The sequence below is a fragment of the Vipera ursinii genome, assembly GCF_947247035.1.
Source record: "Vipera ursinii genome assembly, chromosome: 1".
In the NCBI taxonomy this organism is placed as follows: domain Eukaryota; kingdom Metazoa; phylum Chordata; class Lepidosauria; order Squamata; family Viperidae; genus Vipera; species Vipera ursinii.
Window position 1 is genome coordinate 53,710,114 of NC_139512.1, and position 24,453 is coordinate 53,734,566.

General features: G+C 38.2%; 1 protein-coding gene across 6 annotated transcripts in view; it reads right to left on the reverse strand.

The window, feature by feature from the left end:
- Window positions 1-24,453, reverse strand: part of MIPOL1 (mirror-image polydactyly 1) — a 196,080-nt gene that overhangs the window by 83,429 nt on the left and 88,198 nt on the right. The gene's annotated exons all lie outside the window — the stretch shown is intronic.

Genomic DNA, 24,453 nt, shown 5'->3' on the forward strand with positions numbered 1-24,453 from the left:
ATGCATGAGATGGAGCATTGTCCTACATAAAAATCATGGTGTTCTTGAAAGAGGCAGACTTTTTTCTGTACCACAGCTTGAAGGAAGTATCTTCTAAAAACTGGCAGTAGGTTTGGGAGTTGATTTTGAGTCCATCTTCAACCCCAAAAGGTCCAACTAGTTCATCTTTAATCTGAATCAAACTGGAGCTCTATGCCTGTTACTGATCCAGCCATGGGCCCATCCATCTGGTCTGTCAAGTCATTCTCATCTCATCAGTCCATAAAACCTTTGAAAAATCTGTCTTCAGCTATTTCTTGGCCCAGTCTTGCCATTTCAACTTATGTGTCTTGTTCAGTGGTGGTTGGTTTTCAGTCTTCCTTACCTTGGCCATGTCTGTGAACACTGAACACCTTGTACTTCTGGGTATTTCAGGTAAGTTGCAGTTCTGGAATATGATAGCACTGGAGGATAATGGTTCCCTGGTAGCTTCACATTTGATTATTCTCAAATCTTTGGCAGCTAATGTGCGTCTTTTTTCTCAACATGTTTCTTGAGACCCTGTTGACTATTTGCAACAAAAGGTTTGATGGTTCTGTGGTCATGCCTCAATATCTTAGCAATTTCAAGAGTGCTGCATCCCTCTGAAAGACTTTTTATAATTGTTGACTTTTTCAGAGTCAGTTAAATCTCTTTTTTGGTCCATTTTCTCTGAGGAAATAATTATGCCTAAATGATTATGCACACCTTGATATAGGGTGCTCATCTCCTTGGGCCACACCCTTCCTCATTACACAAATACACATCACCTGCTTTGTTTATATCCAGTAAACGTTCAGGTTTATACAACTTGGAGGTGGAAAACATGCATGAAAATGATAATATGGTCAAAATACCCAGTTGCTTAGTAATTGTGCACATTCATTCTAAGGAATATTGCACTGATTCAGATTTCAAATGATTATTGGTCATTCTCTTGCTGGACAGTTTTGCAATCATGGAAGGATAAAATGGAAGTGGAATGCTTACCACAGTGCAAAGTATTAGAAAAATAACATGTAGCTTAATGAGATCATGATGTGATAGAAGGGAAACACATTTTAAAATATCAACATATGCATTGAAAATATAGCTATTGTAAATTGTAAAATTGAGAAGACATACTATTACATATGGCATATTGAAATAAAATGAAACAAAACAGCTTATACACATTATACAAACTGTCTCATGCCATTTAAGATGGCAACCATGAAGAGCATGCACCAAGGAATTAAACAATCAAGATGAAGTCTAAGACAAGTCCCCAACCCCTGGTCCGTGCCAGCAACTGGACCACACAAACAAGCAAAGCCCCATCTGTGGGATGAAGGCAGCACACAAAACCACCACCCCTCTGGTCCTTAGAAAAACCTCTCTCCACATAACTGGTCCCTGGTGTCCAAAGGTTTGGGGACCTCTAGTCTAAGATACATTCAGCCATCTAACTGAACTTTAATTTCTGGGGGTCTTACTGAAAGAAAAGAATGATGGTATCCTTCAGAAAGAGCTGGTGCATAGTCTGAGGTCTCTCAACTCCTGCTAGAACAGCATGTGATAACTGTGGCCAAGTGCATCTTTTTGGCCCCAGTTGTTACGGTTTATGAAGTAGAAGATATGGCCTACATGGGATTACCTGGAAGATCACCAAGAAACTATAAATACAGTAGTACAAAGTTCAGCAGCCCAGAATTATTGTAGAACACCAATACTGTGGAAACTACATTGGTTTCCTATTTGTTTCTAATTCAAACTGCATAATCAGGTTGCATGATTTTATTGTGACTAAAAGTGCTGATTTGACATGTATAACCAAGACATAGGCCAGCGGGAAGGAGATGCAACCAAGTACAAATTTAGCAGTATCAGCTGCAAAGTTAGGGTACAGGGTGGAGTGGAAGTTGTCCTGATGATTTTCTGCTCCTAAGATCTGGTGGTGGTGTAAACAGCCACTGTCTAGGACAGACAGGCAGAACACTAGCAGAAAATATCCATGAACATCAAGTAGCAGTTAGAAGATAAAGCTTCTTAATTTCCCAACATATGGGCAGACTCAACTATAGTTTCAGCTGGGAGACTGTGACCAGGCAAATACCAAAAAATGTTAAAGATTTTCTGGAAGTTTGGCATTCAGGCAAATCAACATCAATAGATACATAAAGATAAACCACATTTACACCATTCAAAACAGAGAATAAAAAACTAAGAAGGAAACAAAAAGATCAGAACATATCCTCTCCAGGAACTAACACCCAGATAAGCAGAGATTAACACCAGACAAAAAATCAGGAAGCAAACAATACCCTAATTAAGGAACTACCAAGGAGAGAACTGTACTCCCACAATACTGACAAGGCAGGCTATTGTACTGAATATAAATAGGGAATAACTCCCCCCCCCTGCTCACTAGCACAAATAATGTTACCTAGCTAGGTAATTAAACATCTGTAAGCAAACAACCAAGCTTAGAGAGCACCAAAGACTTCACTATTCAACCCTGACCAACTGCACCCAGTGTTGTAAACTGCACACACACACACACACACACACACACACACATATAAAATTTTTAACACAGCATAAATCACTCAATAATTAGTAAACAATGTGTTGTCTGGCTAACATTTGTGGAACAATCTTTAACAATTAATTTCTATAATCTATATTCCATATGTTAATTTTAGTTGATTTCCCCTTTCCCAAAGTATTCTTTTTTGCAAACATTAGGTTAAGACAATTCTTATTATTTTGATAAATAACAGTTAAGTATATATTTTTCCAAAGGAGTAACAATCATATTAATATAATATTTCTTTTTTTATTAGTCATTTTGGTTGTCTTATAAATCATGTTACAGTACTTATTTCAATTTATTTCCCACTCCTAAGTAGTTTTTTTTAAAAAAATTTATACCACCCTATTCCCGTAGGACTCAGGGCGGTTTACAGGGAAAAATTAAAAATTAAAAATACATAACATACAAAGTTAAAATCGATTAAAGCTAAGATTAAATTAAGTCCCTGAATTTAAACTAAAACCCCACTAATAAATACGGTAATTAAAACTCTAAATATTCTTACTGGTGACAATTTTCTCAACAGTTAATTACATTTACATTGGTAGATTTAATTCTATTTTTTCTATATAAGCCCTGTCACACTTTTATATTTCTTAAGAAATAGATAAAAAAATAGAAAGGGAAAAGAAAAGAAGAGAGAAATGAAAAAGTGGAGGGAAAAAAACCTGCACCGTTTTATCTACATGTGTGCAACTTCATTTCGCTTTTTATTCCTAATGAATATTTGGTTTCAAAGGTTTTACATAACTTTACAAATAGCTGCTATACATGTCACTCTAAGCATTTTGTGGGAAGTAATCCCCCCCATTGTGATGCTTGGTTAATGCAAACAGAATTGGTAGCTTCTTCTTTTGACTGTGGTCTGTTTATAGTAAATATCTTATCCTGGATGAACAATACTTAGAATGAGTACTGCGTGTATGTAGTTGGTTATTTTCTGGGGGTAGTTATAACCAGAATCAATCACATGTCCTGTATTCAGACCACATACCACGGTTTAGTAGCTACACTAGTCAGGGGTGGGATAGTAAAGGTGAAATTAATAACTGTGTGCCCACTAGCAAAGTTTGTTGTTACATTCTTATGCGAACATAACCTTGTTCTGACTGCTTTGCTTAAAATTATAAAACAACAGTGAGATACTAGTGGGAAAGATGACAAAGTACAAACTAGACTAGAAGTAAAGAAGGTGGAGATCATATTAGGCAGTGGTACATTCAAAAAAGGAAATGTTTTATTTCTTATTGGCATTTCCATGTCTTCAAAACATTTCTAAAGGGCAAGCATCGTGGTAGATCGCAAAGCAAATGCAATCCTAGGTTGCATTACCAGATACAAATAATATCATGATTGAGGTAAGTCATTATCCCTCTGTATTCTGCTGCATCTAAAATATGGTTGGTATAAAGGAGAGAATCAAGATAATAAGAAAACTGGGAGGAAAACAGAGAAGGAATAATTAGATGTGTTGGATTTAACGTCAGAAGAGAAGACTAGAGGAAAACAGGACAGTTCATGTAGAAGATGGAATAGAACTCCTTGGAGTTGCTCCAGAAAACAGGGCTAGAAACAATTAGTTTAAATTACAAGAAAATAAATTTAAATTGGAGATTGGGAAAATTAAAGATTAAAGTCCAAAATATATGCAACTTAAGCACCTTAATGTTGATATTGATCAAACTAGAAAACTACCCAAAATTTTAAATAGTTAAGATGTTGTACTTATAGTCCTATTTGCACATGGGCCAATCCAGTTCTCCCTCATTTACCTCTTTCTTCATCTTCTGGCTCCTGTGTTTTGTGCATAGAATTTCTATGCTGCTCACACCATTCTGCCAGTGGCAGCCCTTCTGCATATGCAGCCTTCCATGGGAAATGCCTGTATAAACTGCTTCTAATAGTTACTCTAACAAGATTGCATGAACTACCCTTTCAACATGGCAGTAAATCCCACTGACCCCAGAGGGGTGTAGAAGACACATACTTAAAATCATGCCATTAGCAAAAGAAATTAATGATGCTTATTAACAATGATGCTGGGGTAATACTGTGGAAATGTACTGAATGCATTGAATACTAGATCTCAAGCAGACCATGGGTGTTCTTAAATGGTATTGATTTATTTTTAAAATGTCTTTCCATCCAAACTGAGCGTCAACAGACATGACAGACTACAATTCTGTGCCCAACAAAAGAGAGTCTAACAGATTTAAACTATTTTTTTATTATTTTCTTCTGCTTCTCTTTATTTTCTTTTGGAAGATCTGCACATGAAGATAATTCATACCTCAAAGATTCCTAAAGTAAAGCAAGTAGTTTTCACTGTGATTTTTTTTTTAAAAAAAACACAACAGTCTTCTCCTTGTCCCAAATCCATCGTGATTGCCTAAAAGGCAAATATCTCACCACTTGGATGCTGCACAACTCTTTCCTTTGCAGACAAAAATAATATCAAATGCTTCCAGTCAAAACACAAACCAACCTTTGGTGTCAATGTGAGTTATGTACTTTGAATAGCAGATGTTTGGAAGCACTTATATTTATCTAAATTGACTTTATTCTTTTTCATGTAGAAGAAATAGATTTTTTCCCTCTGCTAAATGATGGGTTTAGATAGATTTATTTAATTAGGTCATAATTCTGAATTAAAGTTTTTTTAAAAAAAATATATAACAACTTTATAGTTCTGGCAAGTAGTCAACAAGAATGTTTAACTGATTATTTTTTCAGTGCTCAGATGTATTGAATCTCCTGGATTTTCATGAAAAAAAGAAGAAATGAAAAAGAGCTTTGGTAAAGGTCAGGCCCCAAGAACATCGGCTTTTTTAGAAATTTATATTTGATTAGGAAGAGAAACATTTTGATTTAGTGAAAAAAAGCAATGCATTTCTAATATTTTTCCAATCAGAAGACAGAACTAATGACATCTTTCTTTTTCACAGTCAGAAATTGAAGCTGTCAAGAAGACAAAAAAAATAATATATTTGGTTCCTTTCTAATAAATATATACAATTGTTGTAAAAAGTCATATGAAAGCACATTCAAGAGTTAGGAATTTCAAATGCCATTCTCATTTAGAAGCAAAATTTCCAGATAGTTTTATTTGCATGAAGATGAACAGGCCTTTTAATCTGATTGTGGCATCTCTCTTCCCACGCAATAAGAAGCAGAGGAAAGCAATTATCACCAATGTTATGGATGGATCACACTTGTCTTAAAAACTCAGAAAATTTTCAATTCTCCTCTGATTCAGCCAATTCAGAGCAGATCCAAATCCACATTTTGCTTAACAAGATGTGAGTTCTGAGCTTCTCTGCTGATTATCAGGAACAAATGACAAAGAGAGGTAATGTTTGCATATGTGATTTGAGCAGTTTTGATGAAAGAAGACTCTGTTTGAAATCTCTTATGGGAAGAAGAGTCTTTACTTATCTTTGGCTGCTATACCAATTATGCCCCTATCTTACTCTGACTAGATGCCCTGGTGATGGTCACTCACATCCTGATCATCACTCTAGTTAGGGAAGTGTACAGGCTGTATGTGGGACTATCATTGGAGACAATTAGCATGCTACATTGCTACAGCTAGTTCAAAATGTGGCAGGAAGGTTCCTGGACCCAATTTAAATTGCTAATCATATATTTTAAAGCTCTTCATGGTGTTGTACCAGGTAATATCAGGCAATGCCTGCTAAGATAGAATCTGCCCAGCCAGTATAAAGTATTAGAGAAGCCCACTAAGGGTCCTACCACTCTACTAGATCCATAGGGGATGGGACAGATGACAGATCTCCTCAGCGCCCCCCCTTTGAAACATCTTCTGTCCAGAAATGAGGATATTTCCTACCCCCTCCCCTACTTTAGCATTCCAATCCCCCATGATGATAAGGACATCATTTTTTGGTGTTAGTTCTATAAGGTGCTGTAGGGCCCTCATAGAACTGGTCAATTTCATCGTCTTCAGCACTGGTGGTTGGGGCATAGTCTTGGACTACTGTAATACTGAATGGTTTGCCTTGGATTCGAACTGAGATCATTCTGTCATTTTGAGGATTGTATCCCAGTATTGCTTTTCCTACTCTTTTATTGACTATGAAGGCTACTCCATTTCTTCTGAGGGATTCTTGCCCACAGTAGTATACCTGATGGTCATCTGAATTAAATTCACCCATTCCTGTCCATTTTAGTTTGCTGATACCTAAGATGTCGATGTTCAGTCTTGTCATCTCTTGTTTGACCACGTCCAGCTTGGCTTGATTCATGGATCTTACATTCCAGGTTCCCATGGAGAAAAAATCTTTACAGCATCGGACTTTCCTTTCACCACCAGACACATCCACAGCTGAGCGTCCTTTCGGCTTTAGCCCAGTCGCTTCATTCTTTCTGGCGCTACTAGTACTAGCCCTCTGCTCTTCCCCAGTAGCATATTGGACGCCTTCTGACCTGAGGGGCTCAACTTCCAGCGTCATATCGTTTTGCCTTTTGGTACTGTCCATAGCATTTTCAGGGCAAAGATACTGGAGTGGGTTGACATTTCCTTCTCCAGTTTGTCAGAACTCTCTGCTATGACTTGTCCGTCTTGGGTGGCCCTGCACGGCATAGCTCATAGTTTCATTGAATTACGCAAGCCCCTTCGCCATGACAAGGCAGTAATCCATGAAGGGGTAGAGAGAGCTAGAGAGTTCCAGAAAAACATCTACTTCTGCTTCATTGACTATGCTAAAGCTTTTGATTGTGTGGATCACAACAAACTGTGGCAAGTTCTTAAAGAGATGGGAGTACCAGACCATCTTATTTGTCTCTTGAAAAACCTATATGCGGGCCAAGAAGCAACAGTGAGGACTGGACACGGAACCACTGATTGGTTCAAAATTGGGAAAGGAGTCCGGCAAGGCTGTATACTGTCACCCTGCCTATTTAACTTATATGCAGAGCACATCATGAGAAAGACAGGGCTAGATGAATCAAAAGTTGGAATTAAGATTGCCGGGAGAAATATCAACAATCTAAGATATGCAGATGATACCACTCTAATGGCAGAAAGTGAAGAAGAACTAAAGAACCTCTTGTTGCGGGTGAAGAAGGAGAGTGCAAAAGTTAGGTTGAAACTTAACATTAAGAAAACCAAGATCATGGCATCCGGCCTCTCAATTCCTGGCAAATAGATGGGGAAGAAATGGAGGTAGTGACAGATTTTATTTTCCTGGGCTCCAAGATTACTGCAGATGGGGACTGTAGTCAAGAAATTAAAAGACGCTTGCTCCTCGGGAGGAAAGCCATGGCAAATCTAGACAGCACACTAAAAAGCAGAGACATCACCCTGTCAACAAAAGTGCGTATAGTCAAGGCTATGGTCTTTCCAGTTGCAATGTATGGCAGTAAAGGTTGGACCATAAGAAAGGATGAGCGCCAAAGAATTGAGGCCTTTGAACTATGGTGTTGGAGAAGACTCCTGCGAATCCCTTGGACTGCAAGGCGATCAAACCGGTCAGTCCTAGAGGAAATCAACCCTGACTGCTCTTTAGAAGGCCAGATCTTTAAGCTAAAACTCAAATACTTTGGCCACCTAATGAGAAGGAAGGACTCACTGGAGAAGAGCCTAATGCTGGGAAAGATTGAGGGCAATCTTTCTAGAAGAAGGGGACGAGAGAGAATGAGGTGGCTGGATGGAGTCACTGAAGCACTAGGCGTGAGCTTAAATGGACTCCAGAAGATGGTAGAGGACAGGAAGGCCTGGAAGAACATTGTCCATAGGGTCGCGATGGGTCGGACACGACTTCGCAGCTAACAACAACAACAACAGTTCTCACTTACCAACCACTTGTTCAATGAGTGTTCAAGGTTGCAATGGCACTGAATAAGGAGAGTTATGACTCAGTCTTCGAAGTTGTGACCATTGCAGCATCCTTGCAGTCATGTGATTGTGATTCAGCACTTGGCAACTGGCATACATTGTAACAGTTACAGCATACTTCAGTCATGTGACTGTCATTTACAATCTATACAGCTTGCTTCCAACAAACCAGCTGGCAGGAAGTTGAAAGTTGTGGGTATGTGACATCATGCTTAGTCGGATGTGGTCACATTTCACTTTATGACAGGATTGCTTAGCAACAGAGATGCCAATTCTAACTCTGGATGGTAAGTGAGGACTATACCAGTTGTGTTGTTTGCCACTCTGAACCCTAATTGATTCAGGTAATAAATAGCGTGCCTCAGAATTATATTTATATAATCACCAGATTCATTGTATGTATACCAGACTGTTAAGGCAGACATGTCAAACTCGCGACATCATGTGACATCGTGCAACATATCGGGACTGTTTTGCCATTGCTGGCAATGGAGTGGGCATGGCTTTTGCATGATGTGCACGGCCCACGGGCCAGCAGTTTGATACCCCTGGTCTAAGGCAACATGCTAGGAAGGGAATTCTGGGAGTTGAAGTCCATGCATCTTAAAGTTGAGAAAAAGTGGTCTAAGAATATTTTCATAAAGATTCTAATGTGGATTAAACAGACTGATCCTGCGTTCAGATTTAGAGTTTCACAAACAGTTCTCAAAAGCACTCTACCTACAATTCATGTTTTTTTTTCTGTTCAATTACCTCCAGTTCTTGGAAACTCCCTGGACAAGTTAAGTCCCTGCAATTTTCTTGGCAAAGTTTGTCAGAGGTGCTTTGCCAGTGCCTCCTTCCTAGGACTGAGAGAAAATAACTAGTCCAAGGTCATCTAGCAAGCTGTGTGCCTAAGGTGCCTTTGTGCCTAGAACTCCTGGCCTTGACCAAACTGGCTCTCAATTCATACCAGATAACAAAAAAAAAAGCAAATATATTTTTAAATTTGTGCCACTTATTTAAACATTTTTTTACAAATTAATGTAAGAGAATAAATAGTGTTCAGGGTAGTATGTAGATTAGTGTAGGTGTATAAAATCAAATACAGAAAAGAGATGACTTTGGTAAGACCACACTTGGAATACTATGCCCAGTTTATTGAGACTCTAGAAAGAGTACAGAGAAGTGCAGCAAAGATGATTAGAGGACTGGAGGCTAAAACATATGATAAATGGTTATAGGAACTGAGTATGTCTAGTCTACCTGAGAACTAGGGGCGACATGATGGTCTTCCAATATTTGATGGAAGAGGGGGTCAACCTCTTCTGCAAAGCAGCTGAATGCAGGACAAGAAGTAACGGATGGAAAATTAACAAGGAGAAATCCAACCTAGAACTAAGGAGAAATTTCCTGACAGTAAAAACAATTAATCAGTGGGACAGCTTGAGTCCATAAGTTGTGGATGTTCCATTTAGGGAGGTTTTTAAGAAGAGACTGGACAGCCATTTGCCCAGAATGATATATAGGGTCTCCTATTTCAACAGGGGGTTGGACTAGAAGACCTCCAACATCCATTCCAACTCTGTTATTCTTACATTTTCAAGCTCTATAACTGCATAACATTTAAAGAAAACACACTTCCTAAACTTTGAGACCATGAATCTGCTTTGAATTGTCTGAACAATAGGTGCCCAGAGCAGTACAGTGGGCTTTATGTGGTTAAGATATATTAATTCCCAATAATTCCCGTTTCAGTACACAACTAAATGTATTTCATAAAGAGTATTGATTTGCTTATAAGGGTTACTGCTGACAAAAGCCAGATTATGTCACTAATTTTTTGACATGGATGTTAGCATGTAGACTATTTTGCACACATTATGTTTTGGAACTGAAAATGCTAATTATTTATGTTCCAGGGAACAGTCCACTGTTCTCCCCAACTTATCCAGATGCTGCCCAATTCACCCTGCAGCCCTTAAAGTTACAAACTTTTTCAATGATAGGGTATGTAGGGTAAAGGTAAAGGTTTCCCCGCACATGCGTGCTAGTCGTTTCTGACTCTAGGGGCCGATGCTCATCTCCTTTTCAAAGCCGAAGAGCCAGCGCTTATCCGAGGACGTCTCTGTGGTCATATGGCCGGCATGACTGGACGCCAAAGGCGCACGGAACGCTGTTACCTTCCCACTGTAGCGGTCCCTATTTTTCTACTTGCATTTTTATGTGCTTTCAAACTGCTAGGTTGGCAGAAGCTGGGACAAGTAAAGGCGCTCACTCTGTTACGCAGCAATCGGGATTCAACCCGCCAAACTGCCGACCTTCTGATCGACAGGCTCAGCGTCCTAACCCACTGAGCCACCACGTCCCTTTTATGTAGGGTAATGTGTGTGAACTAAAACAGTCAGATCTAAATTTATGTGACAAACTCACTGGGCCACATTTTCTGAGTCTCACTTATCCCAACTAAAATTGATCTGATTAGACCTGTCTCTTCCCCAAACCTTTGGCAACTTACCTTGACAACAGACATTAGACAAAGAGAGGACTCACAGATTAAATGACAATATATTCACCAGCAATTATGATGAGCTGGATTTGTTTTTAATATTGGGCTTTAACTATGGAAGGCAGAAGTAATGAACAGAAAGTCATAAAAGCATATGCAAAGTGTCTTTCCCTGAAATAAGAACTGCAATATCCAGCATTAGAGAAAAGAGCTTTCTGTGGGTATGAATGTGTATGAGAGAGATGGAGTTCAACTGAGCCCAGAAAAGGTATCCTGCTCCTTTCTTGACAATAATTTCAGTGCAAACATTTGGCTAAATCTGTTGCTTGTTCTCTGATTCCTTAGCAATGAAATAGAAGAATCCTTGATTAATGCAGAGGAAGCTGATGTGAACATAAGCAGCTTTTCCATATAACTGCAATTGTTGCTTGGCTGAACACCACCAAGGTAAATTGATGGACAGGAAAATAAAGTTCTGTAAACAATCTGTCATTCTAATGAGCTGGTTTTCAAATAAGCTTCAATGGATTTTCTTACAATCCATATGCAAACAAAGCTATTGCCTAAATATTAAGTTGGCCGTTAAGCATAAGAGGACAAGAACAGTTCTTGTCCTTTGCAAAAACATCTCCATGTTACTTTAGGAAATATATACCATGGCTTACTGTCTCACAGCCACCAAATCATTTACTATATATATTTTTTCATATATTTGTATGTGCTCCATAGGGTGAAGAATCTTCCTCCTGCAGGTTCCTCATTAGCAGTGGGAAGCAAATCTGCCAGCTAAGGATTTTTTCCACAAGCAAGGAAAAGTGGACAAGACTTCTTGGCTTGATAGGTGACACTTTTATAACTAGGTCTGCTTGCCTAGAGACAATGAATCCCTGGGCACTGGGTTGGAAATCTGTTACTTTCAATTACATAAGCTTCCATTAAAAAACAAAAAAAAAAAAGAAAAAAAACTTTGAGATGTGCCAAGCCTGAGCTGCCAAATCTGGACAACTAACAGACTAGTGGATTTTGGCAGTCTGGATAGAGTAAATGTATTTTAAATGGTGATATGAAGAACTGTATTTGGGGCTACTGACGTGTCAAGACATGTCTTTCCATTTAGAATCCTTCCTGGGGTGGCAGAACCTCAAAGTAAGAATTGAGAGTGCAGGGGATGGAGACATTCACTGAAGACTCAAGTGTGGGTGTGGCTAGAAAAAAAAATGGGGAGCAGCTGGCCATTCAGCCTTATTCTCTCTCTCATCACTGCCTTACAGGCTCCTCACTCTGTAAACAGCATTCCAGCAATTCTTTCTCTGTTTATTTGGCCACAAGGCAACTTTACAAAGCTTTTGTATGCATTTCACTTTCGCTTTGGTGTTTTAAATAAACACGGTTATACCTCAGATGTTATAAAATAAAAATAAAAAAGAGCAGATCTGTAAATGCTATGAATTCTGAAGAATACGCCAGAAGACTAAAAGACATGTGATAAATGCAGTTTTGTATTTGATGTGCAAGTTAAACTGGAACTTCTATTACCTGCTGGCAGAAGGTAGCCAGGTGAGAATCTGTCCCTAAAGCTTTTGCACTGATGCCAATAAGAGATTTTCTCAAAAGCAAAGACTAGCATCAGACGAGTACTGTACTGTAATAGGTAAAAGCCAAGACTCTTTTGAGTCAAATTTGATTCCTGGTAATTATATAATTTTCTTGGCAGCCACATAGAAGTTGTTTGCCACTGGGTTCTTCCAAGGTTTAACCTTTCTGTCTATATTATAGTCTTGGAATTTACTGATACTCCCATCCAAGAAAGTTCAAGTCTAGCTCTACTTAATTTTTCCAGATTATCTAAGGTCAGTTAAGAGCCATCATCTAGCTAGCTAGATGAGCAATAGGTACATGCATATCTTTTTAATATTCTTTCTAGGTAATTATGCATTCAGGGAAATGCTGAACTAGAAATAAAATGTAAGACTACAGAACTGAGCAGAAGTATAGTTGCTCTTTATCCCTGATCAGGAAGTTGCTGGCTCTTTGTCAGATTTTCAGTGCTTAGAAAATATTAGTGCATTACATGGGCTATACAAAAAATTAAGTCATTCTGGAGCCTTCCGATTTGCGCTTGTAGCGCATGGCGTGTGAGAGCGGACCTCCGCTCCTCACAGCTAATTTCACCCTGCCAGGGGAACCCTAGATGGGTCCGAAGTTGCCCCAGAGAGGTGACTGAGAAGGAGGAGCACCCCATTGATCATGAAGCAATGGCAATTGCTTCATTTGATCTGGGGAAAGCCCTCTGAACCTGACAGGAGAAAGGCTAGCCACATGCCAGCATCTAGCCCAAGCTACTGCAGCTGAAGTCCAAGAGCACTACCAAGAACAACAGTGAACAACATGCTTGGAACTGGTGAGAGTATTTGATCTTCTCTCCCTTATTATACAACCAGTCCCTGGGAAAGATCTCCAAAGCAAACAACCTCCGAAAGTGAGGGGAGGGGACTACATTCCCATTCCCCCGTAGACGGAAGCAGTGAATTAACCTTAAGGAGGAAAGAACCTTATTGAAATTAAATTCAAAATACTACAATCTGATCAAACTTAGAAACTAAAACAAACTGCTAAGATTATATTCTAAAGGATTTTGATTGAATTACATTAAAAAAAGAAAAATAATAAGAACTTGTTGTCTGAAAGAGCTGGAAAATAAATATTTGCTGACATTTAGTGGACAATGAGAATATAGCACATTAAAGACAATGCCAAGAAACAAAGAAAAAAATCTGTTCCCATGAACTCTAATAACCTTTAAGAAGATAGTTGCTAAGGAACAGAGAAGAGATTGCATACTGGGCTGGATATAAGATTGGAAACTGTTTGAAGGAAAAGAAATACTTTGATTGTGGTTTAAATTTATGAACTGTTTAAAAACTTTGATCTATGATAATCATTGAGAAAGGAAGTTACAGGAAGGATTTAAGCTGACTAAATATATTGAATTGACAATTGACTCCTGAAAGAAATAATTGTTATAAAACATTGACTTTACTGACACCTTGACAACTAAAAATTACAGTGGATTACAAAAAATATATGTAAAAACAAAAACTATACAAAATTGGACTGTATGGATTTTGCGTTTTGGTTAGCTTTTGACAAGGCTAATTACAGAGACTATGGCGTTTATGACAGACTACTTGAAAGGGGGAGACAACATGGATATGACATACTCAGAAAAACAATTATAGAAAACCACACTTAATATTTACTCCTGAAAGATACCTTATGCATTAGAACGTCAAAATATACCTGAGAAGAAAGAAGACTTAACAAAATGGACACTTCTAGGAGAATCATTGTTTTGGAGACAAAAAGCATACATCCTATCTACCATGTATCCTCTACTCCTAACAATAACTACAAAAATACAAGAACTGGATAAGTTGAAAATATTAATTTGGAAAACAATTAGGCAAAGGAAGAAGATTAGAGACGGGCTGAAGAGACAGGATTCGCCCTACCAGATGGAATATTATATGACTAAACACTTGTTTGAATATGGCTAAATAAACAAATAACTTTGGCCATAAAGGAATTTTAGAATAAGTGGGATAAGAGATATAAGAATATAGTATTTTTTGATAAGATACAAAATGTAAAAATATTAGGATGTTGTAAGTGAAGGAAATTTTAAAGACAAATTAAGTTTGAAAAGATTTAGGATTAAGGAATGACTGAAATATTGAGGGGAAATCAGGCTTAATAAGAACTCTGAAAAAAGGATATATAGTGATTTGACTAACTTTTACAAATACAAGTGAAATATAAATTGACTAGAAAGATGTTATGGATAGATGTTATGATAGATAAGTAGTATAGTATTTCTATAATATATGAAGGATGAAAATACTGGGATGATATATTTAAATGGAAAACTTGGATATTTAGATGTTAAATTCTGGGAAAATATGATTAACAAGAATTGTTTGAATATTATGGAGAAATTGAGCTTAAACAAGATTTATGAAAATAAAACGTGGTGAATCAATGACTCTTATGTAAATAACATAAGCTGATAAGAAAAAAAATGCTACACATGGAAGAAAATGTTTTTATTTAATCATTTAAATATGGGAAATATCAAATATTAGAAATTATATTTGTTTAATGTTGTAAAAGGAGAATACTACTGGGTGAAGAGAAGATCAAGGAAATATATTATAAATTGATATATTAATTATGGAAATATAAAAATCAATTATTATTGTTTATTAACTATTATTAATTGTATATACTTTTCTAAAAAAATTATGAACCAAGACAACACGCTGTACACCAGGCACTAAGGCTGTTATTGTAAAAAAACCATTAAATTTTTACAAAACAAAATTAAGTCATTCTGGTTTTGTTCTACCCCATTTACTTTTTATTTCACTATGCACTTTGCACTGCATTTATCCATAAGAGGAATGGACAACTACACTTTGTAGACTTCCTATGACAATACCTGGAACCCCCAAGGCATGCTGACATGCCTCAGTTTCCACCTACATGTTTTTGGCTGTGTAAATATCAAAACAAGAGTGAAAGGGCTCCTTCAAATGTCTGAAAGGCAAAATACACTCATTTCCACTTCATAAGCACACCAATCTCCTGGACAATGGGACCACACTGGCCCACCAAATTTTTTGTGGCAAAGGTTTGATGCAAAAATACCAAAATAAAATTAGAAATAATATAAGTGCAAAGCAAACATATATACATCGTCCAGTGTCCCACTCTTAAAACTGTAGAAATCACATAAACTAGGCCAAAACTTTCCTTCTTCTAGGGACTTTGGAGTCTACTAGTTTTACTGGAACCGCCCAAAGGTTCCAGAGGATTTTTCAGAGGCTGAGAGGAGTTACATTAAGAGATAGCATGTTTCTTTTTGATGCCAAAAATATTTTTACCTTCTCAACCCATATAATTGCTCCAGACTTTTAAGGTGACCTCTTTTAACATTCTAGACTACGATGGTAATTATGTATTACCGAAAGACTTCTGATTTCAGTGGAAGTTATCACCATATTAATGGGTACAAAAGACTTGAATACCACAATTGTAAATCCAGGAGATCCTTGTAGGTGAACTTCTTTTTGACCTCCAGCTTTCCTATTTCCTCCACCTGTCTCAGCCCAGCTCTTTTAAAGCAGTTTGGGATCTGCCAGAGTGATTTTTTCCTCAAAGGACATAGGAATTAAAAACAAATATGTAAGCATGATGTAACCTTATGGATTCAAGCTTTTCTTCCTGTTGCTTTATATCTTAAAGCTTAAAAGAAGAACAAACTCCTAGTATTAACAACTTCAAAATAAAATCAAAGAGTAAGATACTTTTCACTTGTATCAGTTACTTTCATGTAATGCTCAAATCGCTGGACAAATATGAGGCTAATATAATGAGAAATTTTTGGTCAGATTAGGGCAGACCAATTGAAGTCATTATATAACCAAGAAGCTTATTAGATATTGTTAGACTGTTGTCTGTCATCCTGATCCACTTTAAGGATAAGCTGTGAAGATTTGTGTGGCCTTACCAAGGCATTATAATGCCACTTTATAATGCCTTGGTAAGGCCACATTTAGAATACTACATCCAGTTTTGGTCACCACCATGTAAAAAAGATGTTGAGACTCTAAAAAGAGGGCAGATGAGAGCAACAAAGATGATCAGGGGACTGGAGGATAAAACATAAGGAACGGTTGCTGGAATTGGGTATGTCTACTTTAATGAAAAGAAGGACTAGGGGAGACATGATAGCAGTCTTACAATATCTCAGGGATTGCCATAAAGAAGAGGGAGTCAAGCTATTCTCCAAAGCACTTGAGGGCAGGACAAGAATCAATGGATGGAAATTAATCAAAGAGAGAAGCAACCTAGAACTAAGGACAAATTTCATTTGTCAGAAATGATATAGGGTTTCCTGTCTAAGGAGGGGATTGGACTAGAAGGCCTCCAAGGTCCCTTCCAATTCAATTCAATTCAATTCAATTCAATTCAATTCAATTCAATTCAATTCAATTCTATTCTATTCTATTTAATAGATACAATTCACCAAGCCAACCTGACTTTCTATATTTATTTATTTTTATTTATTTATTTTAATTCCATTTATATCCCGCCCTTCTCCAAAGACTCAGGGCGGCTTACAAGCTTAGCAGTAGCCTTCATTCTATGTATATGCCTGCTTATTAGGGCTTTCACACACACATCCCAGCGGCATTATTACAAAGTCAGCTTATTGCCCCCAACAATCTGGGTCCTCATTTTACCTACCTCGGAAGGATGGAAGGCTGAGTCAACCTTGAGCCTGGTGGGATGCGAACCTGCACTAATTGCAGGCAGCTGGTGTTACTTAAGGAGGCATTAGCCCACTGCTCCACCAAGGCTATATGTGCAAAGGCTCTTTCCATTGACTCATAACTGAAACTACATGAAAAATCTGTAGTGTGGGAGAGTCCCCACACCCTTTTTTTGTCTTTCCTCATTCTCAGATTTGCACCTCTCAGGTCTCCTTATACATTTCCTTATTGCTGAGGCTCACTGATCAAGCACTTCAATGACTGCTTTGTTTTATTACTTCAGTTTTGCTGTTTTCTACATTCTCTATAACTGAATTACATCAGAGGAGGAAATGTATAACTGCAATTCATAATGAGAAAATGAAGGGTAAAGATTATTATTTTTTACTTCCTCAAGTTCAAATAACTAAAAAGGAATTAAAGGAAAGGAATCATTTTATTTTCAGTATTCAAAATAAAATATTTTTCCTATACTGATTTGAGTTTTGAATCTATTGCATTTATGTCTCAATTTCCTTTCCAAAGTCTAAAGCCAAGCATAGAAAACATATAGCATACTGTATCCTTCCATTTTAAAAGCAACACAACATGTAATCTTCACTGTTCTTTTGTTCAACAGAAAAGATACAGTAGGTCCATATAATCTTAATCTGGCCTCTTCCACTTCAACCAAAGACTAGACAAGTGATAGAACACTTATTTATCTGTATACACACATAGTTAGAAATCAGTTCTGTAATGTAAATAGAAAAGCAATATATTTCCCCATGGTGCAGAAAGCTGCCAAATTGATTCTACAGTATATGACTATTCTTTGGGAATGAACTGCTAATGGGCCTTCAAAGCCCTGTTTTCCTTCTACTGGTTCTTTATTTTTAAATTACCTAAACCAGTGGTGGCGAACCTATGGCACGCGTGCCAGAGGTGGCACTCAGAGCCCTCTCTGTGGGCACACGTGCCATGCCCCAGAGATGGCAACTGTCCCACTTCAACCAGCGCCTGCTAACTCACTGAGGTCCCACGTGGCCAGATGCATCCCGGCACGTCTGGTTTCCCTCTGTCCTGTCCCTCTTGGCCTCACATGTTCTCCTTTTTCCGGGCATGACCCACTGCATCGCCTCCTCAGCTGTCGACCATCCATCCATCCTTCTTTGAACTGCTGGCGGCAGGCTGTGGTGCCCCAGAGTGCGCTGGTCGAGGAGCCGGCAGGCTGCGGTTGCTGACAGACACTGTCGGCCCCCATGCACTCGCTGGCCTCTGTGTGCGGGGGCTGATGGTATCAGGCAGTAGCTACCCCCACCCTTGCCTTGCCTCATGGCAATGGCACCCCTGCCCTGCCTTGCCTCACCCTGCAGGACGAGCCTCCTGCCTATCGCCCCACCTGCCAGGGACCCTGTGGATCTCCCTCAACACTGCCCACCCCCCCCAAGTGTCCCTTCCCACGGGCAACATTGAGATGACCACGCCCACCTTGGCCATGACTACCAAAGCCACGCCCACCCAGTGAGCCATGCCCACCTGGCACCCGGTGATAAATAAGTGGGCTTTGGGTTGCAGTTTGGACACTTGGTCTCTAAAAGGTTCGCTGTCACTGACCTAAACAGTCCTTCAAATATAATATTGTTCTATGGTAGCCCTATCAATTTTCTGTAAAGTAGGACTTAGCTAAGGAGTCGAGTCTCCACCCTGTCAAAGAAAAAAATCACTGATTCATATAAACAGGGTGGAATTTCTGCATATGCAAATAGTTCTATCAAACCTGAACCACAAACTGGGCCAATTCCCCCTTCAAATGAAAGCATGGACAAAGTTCATAGCTCGTTAGTCAGGTTCTCCAGACCAGGGACTTTTAACTTGCTCCTTTGGAATCACTCAGAGAAGGAATAGAAGAATAAAAGGATCCATCTATTTTACTCTTTAAGCAAATAGCATATATTTATTTTGAGCTATTTAATATTACTGGTACACTATTTGTAATCATAAAGTTTTTTCTAAAAAAATGGTTGATGCAAGCTACAAGTAATACAAAATTATTTCCTGTTTCTTTCCAAGGTTCCAAAATTAAATATTTGAATTCTTTCCAAAATGTGGTTAGGGAGTTTGCTTTGATGAACTTAGTGCTTAGCACGACTACAGAAGAGTCAAACAGCAATTAATCCAACAAGCTTTTCATGCAAATTTGGGGATATTTCCTAGAGTCTTTTTTAAAAAAGGTAGAATAGTTCTTAGGAATTAGAGAGAAGATGAACCATCCACTTTAAAAAGTAATTAATGTTTGTAATTAAAGATATAGTTTAATTGTACCCTCAAACACTAGAGAAATGTGGGTTTTGCAATTTCCACACAACAACATAGTTTGAGCAGATACAACTGGCGATTTTATAAAACAAATAACTAGCATCCCAAGGCAGAACTTTGATAACATTGTGAATATAAATGGAAAATTCAATAAAGTAGGCTAATGACTTCCCAAAATGCATAGTTGCATATTTAGATAATTGGTGACACTATGTAAAAAAGCCTACACAGTGTAGACAGGGAGAAGAGAAAAATTCTGGGATTCCACAGTGTGTGTGTGTGTGTGTGTACACACACATACAGACACGTAGAGACATATACACAAAATCAGAATAATGTAAGCAATATTGAAGGAATCATGAGGTGCAGTAGCTAAAATGCAGTATTACAGGCTAACTCTGCCCATAGCCAGATTGATCCTGACTGGTTCCGTGTTGACTCAGCCTTCCATCCTTCTGAGGTTGGTAAAATGAGGACCCAGATTGTTGGGGGCAATATGCTAACACTGTAAATGCTTAGGGAGGGCTGTAAAGCACTATGGAGCAATATATAGCTATTGCTATAGAAAGTGGAAGAAGATATTTCTGAAGTTGTTGGAAGATAACCTTTACAAAACACAATTTATTATTTATATTTATTGTCCCAGTTATAATAATAACATTGAAAAAACTATCACAAGCATATTTTGTATATTCCAGTTAATATCATATTCCCCAGAAGATGGTCTTGCTTGAAGATAGAGACCAAACATTCCACTTAATATACTAATCTTATTTTGTTTCTACCCAAGTTGATCCAATTCTCTTGGTGTGACACTAACCTTTCCATAGGCTCCCTGATAGGTGTTAATTAACTTTATTCCTTCCTCATAGTAATTTTCTCTCAAAGCATTAATCCAATTTATGAGATAACAACTTATCTGCTATCTGTTCTAGAAAGACAAGCTTTCCTTCCTGCTGAGCAGCAACAGAGAAAAAGCACAATGTATTGTATGTATGATAGGATCTGTAAAAGGTGCCCTTTGACAAGCTAAGACCACAAGGTGGGTTGGTTGGGAGTAGGTGAAACAGCATGTAATTTGTTCCCAAGCCACATAGGCTTTGCATGCCATTTGTTGTAAATCCCATTTGTAAAATCTTACATTTAGTCCTTAAGATTTTAAAGGTGCCCTAGATGTAATTGCTGTGAAAGGCCTGGGAACTTGACCAGGGATGATTAAAATGCATGCACATAACTCTCATATATTTTCTCACATAGAACAATGTGAGTCTACCTTGCAGTGACTCAAATACTTGTTCTATTTAGTTCTAGACTGCCATGGGGTGTTGGGGTTTTCAGATTTTTCCCCCCAGTCCTACCTGGAAATGTTAGCAATTGATGCTATTCTATTTTAACTAAAGTTCAGAATATTACACACATACCAGTAATTGAAGTTCATAAAAAGTTCCACAGTCAAATTCAAAAATTACCTAGTGAACAATGGTTGATATTACAATCATTAGTTAAGATAATGCACTGCATTAAAACAAGCCACAAAACTATAAGTTTCATTTTGATTTAAACACTGAACCAATTAACTCTTGAGTTATTCCATAATCATGGAAGTAAAATAGATTAAAATGACCATGCCTAAAACAATCTCTGGTTTAACGTGACATGTGAAACTAGCCACCATTTTCTATTATTGTTAAGTGGAGAACTGTTTTCCAGATGGCTAAGGATATGGAAAAACAGAAAGGAAAAAAGATGCATGGAGAAAGGAGAAGTCACCAAGGAAGAGTACACACCAGTAATTCAGAATTTCACAGAAGTTAGGAAAACTAAAGTGGGAAACAAAAATAATAAATATATTAATTGCTCAAAGAAATGGTGAAGCACTAATAGGAAATGAAGAAAAGTCAGAGCTCAACTGTTTTGGACTGACTCTCCAACAAGTGATTTTACCTGGGAATTGTGAAGAGTAGGATGAAGAGCAAGGCCAAAGCTTGAAATTGTTTACAATTTTAGACAGATTGGTACTGCGGTAAAGATGGAATTGAGAGTGAAAACAGGCTAGAAAGTGACATTATATGAAAAGAAATGAAGGCAGTACACCTATTTTGCCTTGAGAAACTAGGCATGGTGTGATGGCACCCTTCAAATACCCTTTTGTCGAGGTATACTCTGAATCATTCCAGAGTGCAGAGTAATGTCTGGAAGGCAGGTTCCAGCTGAATGGGAGCAATTTCTCAGGAAGTTGTCAGGCTCCCTATCACCAGATTTATTTAGCAAATGATGAACCACCCTCCATCCTAGATTCCTGGATTGAGCAGGAGGCTAGACGTGATGGCCAAATATGGCCTCTTCCAAATCTGCGATTTCAAGTCCCTTTTCACATTTCTTTAAAGTTATATTAAGGGACGCGGTGGCTTAGTGGGTTAGGACGCTGAGCCTGTCGATCAGATGGTCGGAAGTTTGGCGGGTCAAATCCCGAGTGCTGCATAACAGAGTGAGTGCCTGTTACTCGTCCCAGCTTCTGCCAACCTAGCAGTTCGAAAGCACGTAAAAATGCAAGTAGAAAAATAGGGACGACTACAGTGTTCCGTGCGCCTTTGGCGTCTAGTCATGCCGGCTACATGACCACGGAGATGTCCTCGGACAAGCGCTGGCTCTTCGGCTTTGAAACGGAGATGAGCACCGGCCCCTAGAGTCGGAAACGACTAGCACGCATGTGCGGGGGAACCTTTACCTTTACCTAAAGTTATATTTGTCAGTCACTGCTATTTCAACACCTTTATTATTAATACTTTCAACATTATATCCTAACAAATAAGGCTTTGATTTTACTACACATTTTCTTTTTCACATTAATTTACTTTATTTGCTGGCATAATTCATAAAGTATCAGAGAAAGTGGGGAAAGCATCTCTGAGCTAGTCTGAGCTCCTTCACTCCCCTGGAAAAAAAACCCCATGAGATTTTACTGATGCTTTAAATCTGAAACAAGCAAACTAGTTACAGAGGACAAACTCTTATTTCCTGGAGATCAGCTTTGAACTCAAATCTCTTCCAGAACTCATACAATTCAAGGCACTTTCTTTTCTTTTTTAAAATCACATCTAGATTTTCAAACCGTTTTTTAAAATGGGACAATTCCAGCCTATATCTGCTGAAGGTATTTATTTATTAAATGTATCTACTGCCAAAACTCATGACTCACAGGAGTTTAGAGCAATTATAAAAATAGAAGCTTAAGAGCAAATAAACTATAATAAACCAAATCAAGGTGAATAAGCACAGTAACAATACAACAAAAGCTAATTAAATAAAAACAATGACAAAGAAACAATATTCATGTCATTTCTAAGCCTGGCATTTTCCGGATTGCAACTATGATGTGTATTCAATAATGCCTTGGCAAATGTTCTCTAGAAACTTGTAAGGCCTTCCAGGATAAATTTGTGGGCTGTAAAGGAAGGAGCAAAGGAAATCTGGACTTGTGACAAAGTTCCACAAAAGTATCACTTTTGATAGGAAAGAATATTGTGCACTTCAAAAGGGACATTGTCCTGGTCCATTTGCATATTTGAAAGATGAGAGACGTTCTGGGTGGTGAGCTTGTGTGGCTTAAATTCCTAATTCAAACTATTTATGAAGGTTTGTTTGGAATTTCCAATTAAGGATCTGGGTACCAGAATTAGAATATCTCCGTTAAGGCTTAATGTTACTTCTTAACACCTACCCTCCCAACTCCTTCTGAAATATAACCTTTTATCTGTTAATGTTCATACAGACTAAGTGAATACAAGTTGGGCAATTGGACAATTAAGAAAATTTGGAACATGGCAATAAACTGCATCTCAGTGAGTCTCAGATTTAAATCTCCTGTAGAGAAACATTTCATGATAGAAAAAAAACCTGAAGATCTAATGTGGGTACAGTAATGGTAATAAGTCTCTGGACTGTTATGTTCACAGATCGCTCTAGATTTTAGTCAGATATTTATTCACAAATAAATGATATAATTTGTAACTTCATAATTGATTCTCCAAAGCCCCTCCAGTTGTCTATTTTCTGGAGAATTTCATTTTAGATTTTGTATTATTATTCTGTTCATGCTGCAATACTGTTCATGAAACTTGTTCTAGGATATAATGTACCAATCTTGGACAACTCAAAGATAGTTGAGAGCTGGTTATTGGCTAAAGGACACTATCACACAAGCTGCAAACTCAGACACACAATATGAAAGCCTGCTTTCCATTTTCCTTGAGGGAGAGATGCATGCTCTGCTTATGCACACCTTACTCCAGATCTTCCCTATCTGGAAAAAGAGAGGTCCAACTGGTTTAAATCCAGGAAGCAGCACTTGGGAGGAATGCTGTTGACTGAAACTTAGGAAAAATGGGTGTTCCAGCTCCTCATGAGACTACAATTAAAGTAGAATCCTCATCAATTTGGAGAAAGTCCCAGCAAATGAAGCAGAAGAACATTGGTTTGGAAAATTGTTATTTTCAGTAGAATGAGGTACCAGTCTAATTAGGTACCAGGCATTTGCATTAGGTTTCCCCCCCCCTTTATTTTCCTGAGTGGTGCTAAGTGAAGTCAATGTTCTTATTTCTTTAGAAACCTCAGCTGGCAGCAGCACCTCAGTCTTTTACCAATTTTTATTTATTTATAATGTTTATTTATAATATTCTTGCAGTCTGCAATATTAAATTGCTGTTATCTCCCAAATGTACCTTTTGTAATGGACTAAAGCAGGGGTGCCAAACTGCCGGCCCACAGGCCGGATGCATCATAGCAAAACCGCGCCCACCCCATTGCCAGCAATGGCAAAAAAGTCATGATACGTCGCGACACGTCACACGACGTTGCAAGTTTGACACCCCTGGATTAAAGG